Source organism: Athene cunicularia, assembly GCF_003259725.1.
Source record: "Athene cunicularia isolate RWA chromosome 8 unlocalized genomic scaffold, athCun1 chr8_part1, whole genome shotgun sequence".
In the NCBI taxonomy this organism is placed as follows: Eukaryota; Metazoa; Chordata; class Aves; order Strigiformes; family Strigidae; genus Athene; species Athene cunicularia.
Genome location: NW_020799109.1, coordinates 18,404,884 through 18,414,716, shown reverse-complemented (window position 1 = coordinate 18,414,716; position 9,833 = coordinate 18,404,884). Strand labels below are relative to the sequence as shown.

The 9,833-nt window shown below is 38.8% G+C and overlaps 1 protein-coding gene across 2 annotated transcripts in view; it reads left to right on the top strand.

The window, feature by feature from the left end:
* Positions 1-9,833, top strand: part of TGFBR3 (transforming growth factor beta receptor 3) — a 127,469-nt gene that overhangs the window by 5,213 nt on the left and 112,423 nt on the right. Inside the window, exon 1 of one of the 2 annotated variants that reach the window (XM_026854088.1) lies at positions 614-633. The exons of the other annotated variant lie outside the window; for it this stretch is intronic. The gene's annotated coding sequence lies outside the window, so the exon portion shown is untranslated. Of the gene's footprint in view, positions 1-613; positions 634-9,833 lie in introns of those variants that run through there. 2 annotated transcript variants of the gene reach the window in all.

Here is a 9,833-nt window from a genome sequence, read left to right as displayed (position 1 = left end):
GCCACCCGGCTCGGGAGTGCGGGACCTGCGAGGGGGTGACACGAACGGTGGGCGCGTGTGCGGTGCGGAGCGCTGGAAGCGGCTCGCCCGTGCGGGCTCCGCGTGGGAATGAAGCGGGGAGCCGTGCGGGGTCTTGGGGCAAGTGATAGCTGCAGGTGTCCCAGCGAAACTCCTCTGGGTCAGGCTGGTCGGTGCGTGCTGGGCCAAGTGACTCACGCAGTGAAACCCTTTAGAGGTGCTAAGGCGGCTGTGCGTGTCGGGGTCATTGTACCTGCAACGAGGCCAGCTGGGAGTGTAGTAATGCACTAGCAGAGCGTGGATTCAGCGCATGTGAGAATACTGTAAAGGCCAGCATCCTGTCACTTCGTTACAGTTTCACTGAGGAGTTGCTGACCTATGGGATTTGCCGTTGTACATTTTGCAGGGGGTGTACCGCGGTTGAATCACTGCAGCTTTCCGAGCACATCTCTCCTAGCAATAATAAAAATATGCCATCAAAGTTACATGTAAATTAAGTAACTTTTTAAACTTTTCTCAGTTCCAGATGCACTTCTAATTCCAAAGTTACTGTCATTGAAGTCAAATGGTACCAGGGATGGTACTTCTTGTCTTTTTCAAAATAAAGGACTTCAAGTATAGCTGTGTGTGCGGTTACGCCTTTTCCACTTGATGTGGATGTAACTAGATGTAAATCTGTTTATCTCAGTTCTATTAAGCTGTAGCTTTTATACTTTAATTGCCATCATTTATTATTTTCTTCTCAGATGTATGGTCATAAGCACAGTTCAGCTTTTACGAAAACCTTGATAGAGTTTGTAACCTATGAGAAAGAGACTTGGATGAATGAGTGCCATGATTTTGTTCTCAGAAATTTTCTTGGTTGGGTCTGTATCTATACCAAACTAAGTATTTACTTTTTTTTTTTTTTTTTTTTTTTTTTTTTTTTTTTTTTTTATAAGGCCAAACAGGCTGATATTAGACCCCCTCTGGGTAGAAAACCCAAAGGGAGAGAGCCATTTGCACTCTAATTGTGGGACCAGTTATGTTCCACTCATAGTGACCTGGAGCACTTGTTGCCATCATGGTCTCACATGTGGAAGACTTTAAAGCTACATATGTAAATGTAACTTATTTCAAAGACAAAATCTATTTGTTTATCACTTCTTGCTGGGAATACTTTCTTCCCCTTGCAGTCCAGATTTCTTCCAAGAATGCTGGGGACAACGTGAGTTGGTAGCTGGGTTTTAATTAGCACTGCACAGGTGTTCTGTCAAAGTATTTCCAACAAGTGTTAGCAAAATGTTAGTGGAAGATGCTTATTCATTTGAAAGCTCCGGTTTAACGCATGGAAGCTTAGAGGGCTTGAATTCTAGCTGAGGAGGAGCTGCCCTTGTTCGGATGCAGACCTGGGCCAACACCAACCACTCAGCATTCCCGTCTAGCTGGGGGAGGAAGGGAGGGACGGGTGTTGCAGGGGGGGCAGGTTGTTGGCTTCTTTCAGTGAAGAGTCCTTTACTCTGAAACTTGCTTCCCCCAATTGTTTGCTATAGTCCAACGCTGTTAAGTTTAAAGTGACACTTTGATTTTTTTTTTCTTCTTTTTACCATGCTTTCTCTCTCTGGCAAGGTCTTGTTTGGGTGTTAATTCTGATGGATGTTTTGTGTGTCCAGAGCATCACCTAGTCAGAGTATGTTAATGATATACACCATGGGTGTGATGTCTTTTAAAAAGTAAGTTTCAATTTTTGTTCTCTGGCATGCAAAACATCTTTTAAGATCCCAGCATCTTGATGCCTACCTCTAGGAACAGTATTTTGAAGTTAATTGCTAAACCAGCAGGGGGAACACAAAACTTTCTGTCGGTGAAGTCTATCTTCCTACCACAGTTGCAACTTGTTAAAACTTTGGGCCTGTGATTTTGATAGTATTTCTTTAGAAGATGAATATCATTTTGCTTGGGGGGAAAAAAGAAAGCAACTCAACCATACATTGGAAAAAATGCATTATTTTTGAGTTCTTGTTTATTAGTTTGCTCTAGCAGGCGTGTCTCCCACTCTTCTGAATGGTATTTTGTTGTATTAGCCAGAACTGACCTTGAAAAAAATATTGGAGGTTTATTTAAGTGAAATATCTCTTTGAAGATGAGTTAATTAAACCCAAGAAATTATATTTTGGGTAATCCCATAAAATTTTAGATAATGAGCTAGACAAAATATTTTCACAGTAAAACTACTAATGTATTACATTTGTGATTGTATATAGAAATCTTGAGAGCTGAAGCTGAGTCACGAAAGTTGTATTCTCACAAGAAACTATTCCTAGTATTTAGGGTTTCCATAAGAGAGAATATTTTTAGATATTCTCTTAGGTTTTAAGAAGTCATTACTAACTTATTTTTGTAAAGGTCAACTGACACTCCCAGCACAGATCAATAATGCTTTTTCTTTTTGATTTGTATTGGTGTAACAATTGATGATGTCTTTTGCGCCAGGAATGCTGATTGTAAAGGCAGTTGCCCAAGAAGGTTATCTGGATGACTTGCATTGATCCATATTGCTTTCTAGTCTGTGAAGTCTGATGCAGGCAAATGACAAACACTTAAGTTATATAAACGGATTGCTGAATGCTAAGTGAAGAATGGGAATTTGCAGCATGTCAGCTATTCCCCAGTAAGAGCCAGGGAACGAGCCCTTGCCCTGCAGTAAACGCAAGATATCTTGCTGCTTATACCTGGGGTTGAGCTGTCTTTCACTGATGGTGGAGTTAAAAACATGCCTGGGAGCACTTGCCACAGAGTAGCTGAATTGCTACTTGTGAGTGGTAACAATTGTATATTCTCCTAGCATTAGGTCTTAGAGCAAGGGGAGACAAAATATAGTTCAATTGACATTAACAGTCCTGGGTCAGGTTTAAAAGAAGAGATGTAAGCTCCTCTGCCTCTGGAATGGCACTGACGGCATACTGAGGTACTAAATGAATCTTCTTCCCATTGTTTCAGTGACCAGAAATGTATATATTCTAATGGCCACACATTCTTCTCTAATAGCATTATCTGAAGTTGCCAAATACTGAAGGAGAAAAAGGATGTATCTTAAGTAAACCTTGGTGATCTCCCTCTTCCATCACTTTTGTGGAATCACAGGACTTTCTCCCCTGTACAGTTCTCGGAGATGCTAAAGTACATAGTTGGTAAAATCAAAGTGAGATTTCTTTTTTAATGTTATTTGAAAATAGCGCTAAAGCTTTGCCTAATTTGACTGGGGTTCTTTTGTTTGATATCTCCAGTAATATTCTGCTAACATTTAAGACATTAATTATCAAGTCTTGGGCAGTTTATGTAGATCTCAAAAAATACTCTGTGGGATACAGCTTGCAAATATCTTTGCAATCATATTACTTTTGATCTCGTTCCACAAAATATTTGTGTATTATAAACAGGCATTACTTCTATAGCAGTAATATTTGTGGTTATTAACAGCGGTATGCTAGTTTCTAGCCACTTCATGAATAGAAGCGTGTTTTGCTATAAAAACGTACTAGCAAGAAAGTAGTGCAATTGGAACTGCTTCATCCATAACTGTGGATTCACATTTTTATGTGCTGGCAGTCATCCAATAGAGCAACATTTCTTTTGCTGTTACAGCAACAATTAACTCTATGGTAGCCAAAATGAAACAGATTTACCCATCTCTGGAAATCACTGAAAGAAGGACTTTAAAGCTGCTACTTAGTGTATATATCCCATATTTTTTAAATTTCCACTCTGACAAAGCAGGTTTTTTTAAAAGAACATCCTTTATGACCTTGAGTATCTGAATAGTCAGCAGAGAACATTTTATATACTGCATTGTAAGTATATATTATTGTATTGTACTACTTACAAATAATTTTCTAGTAATATGCTAGTTTATAATGTATTTATAATGAAATAAATGAATTTATGGAGGGAAATGTGAAAATAATTATTTCATCTTAATTCTGTGGATAGTAGTTTAACATGAGACATACCTGTTAACTGCTAACAAATTCAATTCTATTTAACGCTTCTCTTTAATGGTCTGTCTAATTTCAATACACTAGTTGGCCAAGTTTAGATTTTTTTTTTTTTTTTCCTCTTGTAATATGTTCTAAGATCTCAGGAGTCAGCTGGGAAGGGCCCCCTTTTAAAAAAGTTTAGTTGTGGCCTTGCAAGGGATCTGTTTAGATTGCAGGAGAATAGCTTATCTAGAGGTCATGGGTCTGGAACAGTTAATTACAGAGCTAACGTATAGATTTATTTTCTGCAGAGAAGGCAGTAGGGGCTGCAATACATAAGGTATCATTCATGATTCTGAAAAAGAATGGCAATTCACACTCTGATTTCCTTTGTAAGCATAAGCATTTTCTGTTGGAAATTAGTGAAGGTTGTGTGAATCAGGGACAATAAAAAAAATCTCAAAGTATCCAGTGAGCTTACTGTATAGTATAGATCTGCTGAATGCATGTATTTCTTTGCCAAGAAGGTAGAGGTGGAATGGGGACCAATATATCCTTTTTTTTTGTGATTTGTAGAAGTATTTTTTTAGACTATAGCTGCATTTGACACAATGTAATTGAGAACTATGGTAGTATTTTATCATCAAAGCAATACTTTGGTTTTGACAGTGACTTGAGTGAAGCAAAATTCTGTTTTGATTTAAAAACCAGCTATTCTGTATGGTATTTGAAAACATAGGCCTTTCCTTATATTAATGGACCAAGTCACTCCTCCAGTAAGTACAGGTTGTGTTATGTAATGAATTAGTTCCTCCCTCCAGCATTTAAAATGTCAAGTATTTCTGAATATTTCACAGAATCACATAATTGTCTAGGTTGGAAGACACCTTGAAGATCGAGTCCAACCATTAACCTAACATTGACAGTTCCCAACTACACCATATCCCTCAGCACTATGTTGACCTGACTCTTAAACCCCTCCAGGGATGGGGACTCCACCACCTCCCTGGGCAGCCCATTCCAACACCTGTTCTGGAAAGAAATACTTACTGACATCTAGTCTAAACCTTCCCTGGTGCAACTTTAGGCCATTCCCTCTTGTCCTATTGCTTGTTATTTGGTTAAAGAGACTCATCCCCAGCTCTCTGCAACCTCCTTTCAGGTGGCTGTAGAGGACGATGAGGTCTCCCCTCAGCCTCCTCTTCTCCAGATTAAACACCCCCAGTTCCCTCAGCCGCTCCCCGTACGACCTGTGCTCCAGACCCTGCACCAGCTTCGTTGCCCTTCTCTGGACACGCTTGAGTCATTCCATGTCCTTTTTGTAGTGAGGGGCCCAAAACTGAACCCAGGAATCGAGGTGCGGCCTCACCAGTGATGAGTACAGGGGTAAGATCCCTTCCCTCTCCCTGCTGGCCATGCTATTGCTGATGCAAACTTGTAGATCTGGTGGTTTGGTTTGCTCCAGTGATGAGGTGTAGTGATTTTCTTGTGGCATACAAGATGCACAAATTATTTATATGAATATAGGAATTTATTGTGGCCTTCCATCTCCCTAAACTTGTGTTTGAACATTTTTACAGTCTTCCTGTGTATATGTAATATGAAGTAATGAAAGGCAGGAAATTCTATAGGGTAAAAATTATATGGGAGTATATCTCCATTCTGAGTGGAACATGCCAGTGATGCATATCTTAATTGAAATAAATCCTCATCATTGTGCTTATAAATGATAGTTTTTATGAAAAAACTTGTGCCTCAACCTGAATGTGTTTCTCTGCTCAACAAATTAAACTACACTGGTTATTTGGCAGACAATTAGGGAGAGTGTAGATTACTCCTACACAAAGGAAAGCTCCTTTTGACTCATTCTTTTAACTGTGTGGCACTTTAAGGTCTTCCCTATTTGTGTGGGAGAAGTTTCCTATCTTATAGATGCATATCTGAAAATTTAGTGGCTACCAGCTAATTTTTGATAAACGTGTTTATCTTGTGTTCTTATTTAGCAAATTGAAGAAATAATCTATTAATCTACCTGCTTTCTAGAGTATGCCTTATTCTAGAGAGCAAAATTCAATACATACTGCTTCTGGTGTTGTTTTTTTCCCCAAATACTTACATCTTATAGTATATTATGGCCAGTAGTAGTAGTGGGGAGGGCTGATTGGTATCACCTTGTACAATTCCCATGTAATGGGAAAAGCTGGTTTTCAATCCTGTTCAATTTGCTGACACTCCCACGCCCCCAAAAGATGGCATCCTTATATAGCAAATTTCTCCTTAATGCTATAGTCTTGGTTTTCATTATTACCCCTTTTGGGTGTTTCACAATTATCCCAGAGAATTTTGAGTATTTGTAGGCCATGATTTCACAAACACTTCTCTAAACATATAGAGGTCATTTCAAGATTTGAAATACAGCAGAGATTGATGTAGCTGCTTCTCCTGGTAGGAAGGTTCCAGCTAGAATATTTCTAGATACAGTTATAAAGTTTTGTAGTTTAGTCTTGGAAAAATAACAGCATTGAGCGTTCATTGACAGAATAATGTGCTGAAATCTTTTACCCTGAGTGGAAGAAGCCTTGCTGAGTTGTTGGTAACTTTCCATCCTGCTGTGTTTCCTTCTCCACAAGGAGATGCCTTCCCTAGGGTTATATCTATCTTGATAGGTACATTAGAGCTGTTAGCTGTTTAGTTTAGGTGTGCAATTAGAAACTGAGCCAAGTAAAACTTAAGATAAATTAAATTTGTGTGAGGTTGTTGGCTGCTACTGTGTTTGTGAAGAGTAAGATAGTCCAGTGCCAGGAAACCTATTCTGTTTCCAATTAGAAACCATAAAAAAAAATAATTAGGCCAAGGAAATTTAACTATGAGGAGGAAAGGTTGTAGATAATTTTTTTTTTCATGCAATTTATGATCTTCTTGTTCAGCCTGAAGATTCCTATGACTTAGAAATGTTTTTGCTTCAGGGTAAACTTTTCAGAAGCAGCAGGTCCAATTTAAAAAACATGAGCCTGGATCCTGTTAGTTGTGGTGAGATATTACTGTCTGAGTTCATTGGGAACCTGAGTTTTATTTAAATGTAGGTTTGAGACTCATAGATTTCTTGGGCTGCCATGAAAACTTTAACCCAGTCTTTATGTATGTACATTTCTAGAAGTCTGGTCTTCTCCTCTGCTCCCTGACTGTTCATCAGGAAGGTGGCGTATGATTGTGCCACTGGTATTCCCTGGTAAGAGCAGTGAGATCTTTTTTCATCCATTTTATAACTAGAATACAGAAGCAGAACAGCCTAAAGTAGTGTTATTTTCTAGGTAGGTGTTAGGGGGGAGCTGCTGTGGCCATGTTGAGGTTCTGTTATGACTTTTTTGCTTGTGAAAAAATGGCCTACCTGTGCTCAAGCCATTATAGTACAAGAATTGTACAGTATCCCTATATCTTGTTTTCTCCACTCCCTTTAGAGATGCTCTGATGTAGGATATCGCTGAGGAGTCCCCATTAAAGTAGAAAAGTTCTGTTTCAGTACATGAATTACACAGAGGTTGCTGGTCTTGTTAAACTCTGTCTTCAGTGCCATGTGTGGTCCTTTCTGTAGAGATTTGGTAATGTCTAGGAATTTCTTCTGTTGTCTGAAAGGAATCTGTTCCAGTCTCCTTGTGGAAGAATCTTGTGTATTCCTTCCACTAAAAGAGTCCCGAATGCATTTCCTTCCCTTCCACCTATTGAAACCCTCCTACATCCTGATACTGTAAGAGGCTATTCTCTTGTTTACACTTGGTAAGCAAAACCTTGCCCCTCAGCCTATAAAGATTCAGCTGCATACCTCCTTGCCTTTGGGGAAAGGGAAGTCCTGGGAACATACAACAGATTGATTTTTATCCTGTTTCTGTAAACTATCCCTTACTTTTGTGCTGTATTGTGCAATGGTTATTCAGCTGAAACTTCCACAGTGTCTGGTGTCATGACTTTATTTTGCTGATCTAAACTCAGAGCAATTCAAGTCAGGTGATTAAAAACCAGAAGATGGGAAGCTGAAGGAAAAGTTGGTTATGAAATTATACTGAAAATAGACACCCTCATTCAAACTTGAGCTTCATCCTAGCTGTGGGCAAAATACATACCAGGTAACAAAACCAAATTCAGTAAATCATTGTAAAAAGGTGGAATGGTTTCACATCTTTTATAGACTCATTTGTGTGTATTTTGTGGCTTCCTGTAATTTGGCAGGCTACATTGTAATACGTTAATAAGAAAATAAATAAACAAAATGTTAAAACAAAAGTCACATGGAATAGAGGGGCACAATTGCTAAATGGCATAAAACATCTTCCCTTGGCACTCATCCAGTTCCCATAGCCTTTAACTGTGACTTGTTGAAATGTCCCATTACAAGCACAGCAGCATGTGAACTGCAGGACATCAGAGTTACTTTTTCCCTGGGCTTTTGATATGTCAGGATTTTTAGTTTTATTACTATTCATATATTCCCTGAAAATGAAACCACTTTGTTGTTCCTAAAACAGAATCTGGCCCCTTAATAGTTCATGAATAAGTTACCGTTTTGAATTTTAAATGGTGGAACTTCATGTATATGCCTTGGACATAGACATTAAAAAATTAGATACAAATTTTCAATTCCACATTAATATTTGTTAACACTGTTAGCTTTCCAACTTGTGTGTGTGCAAATAGTGCAGAATTGACAGAGGATAAATATCATCTAATAAAAAAAAATCTGCTAAAATGCATATTTAATAGGACTAGGGTTATAAATAAACTATTTCAAATAGTTCTATTCCTAAGTTTATAGAACTGCTTGTGTAGTTAACCATTTGTGAATTTTTTTAAATTGAGCTTGGATGTAGTTGACTACAAATGATTGCCTTTTTTACTTGTGCGTGGAATGCACGTATTCATTGCATTCACGTAGGGAACCAACATGAACAAGTAGGAGAAAAACTGGTTAAATAAGTTAAATGGTTGCCATGCATAAAACAAACAAACAAAAAGTGGAAAAGCTTTGGCTGTGAAGGCTTTCTTGGATGGCCTAGAAACTTGGGTTCATGTTGCTATGGCAAAACAACACAAAGGGACAGATCCTGCTGGCTTTGCTCGAGTATCCCCATTCACTTTGGCGGGACTTGTGACGTGACTTAGAGGAGGAGGATTTTTGGCTTGCTTTGGTAGAGAACTGTTTGTTAGCAGTGTTGTAGAGAGCTGTGCAACCCCTGGAACCATGCATGGAAAGAGGAGGGAATAACCAGAGTCCATGTTGATAAGGAAGAGAGGAAGTGGAAGTTGTTCTTTAGGCAGTAAAGGAAAAGGTTAGACAACGAGGAAGATAGAGTTAAGTCAAGGGAAGAACATGTATGGGAAGGGAGGTGGCGATTAAAGAAACAGATGGTAACTATTGGGGAAAAGGCTTAAGGGAACAGAACTAAAAGGGGAAAATAAAGCAATAAGAACCCAATTCAGCAATAAATGCAGCAAATTCCGGTGCTGTAGAAGCCTTTAATAAGAAACAGAAACACCCCCAAATCTGTGGCTATGGCCACCTGCAGGCATATATATTGCTAGGTTGGACTGTGCAGAGAAGCTTTGAAAAAGTAGTTTAAAAAAAATCTGGAGAAGAAAAGTGAGTAAAAATTGAAGCTAAGGAGGCCACTGATCTTGAGTAATATGTAATAGATATTTTTCTAGAAGTACAGAAACAGGCTGAGTAGAAAGGTGCTTAAATGTTCTGAAGACAGAGCTTAATCTTAGGACTTTATACTTGGTCCTTTTCATTTGTAGTTCTTCAAGCACTTCAGAGCAGAGTCCTGTCCTCGTTTTGGAGAGCAGTAATCAGATGTGGGGCTGGAT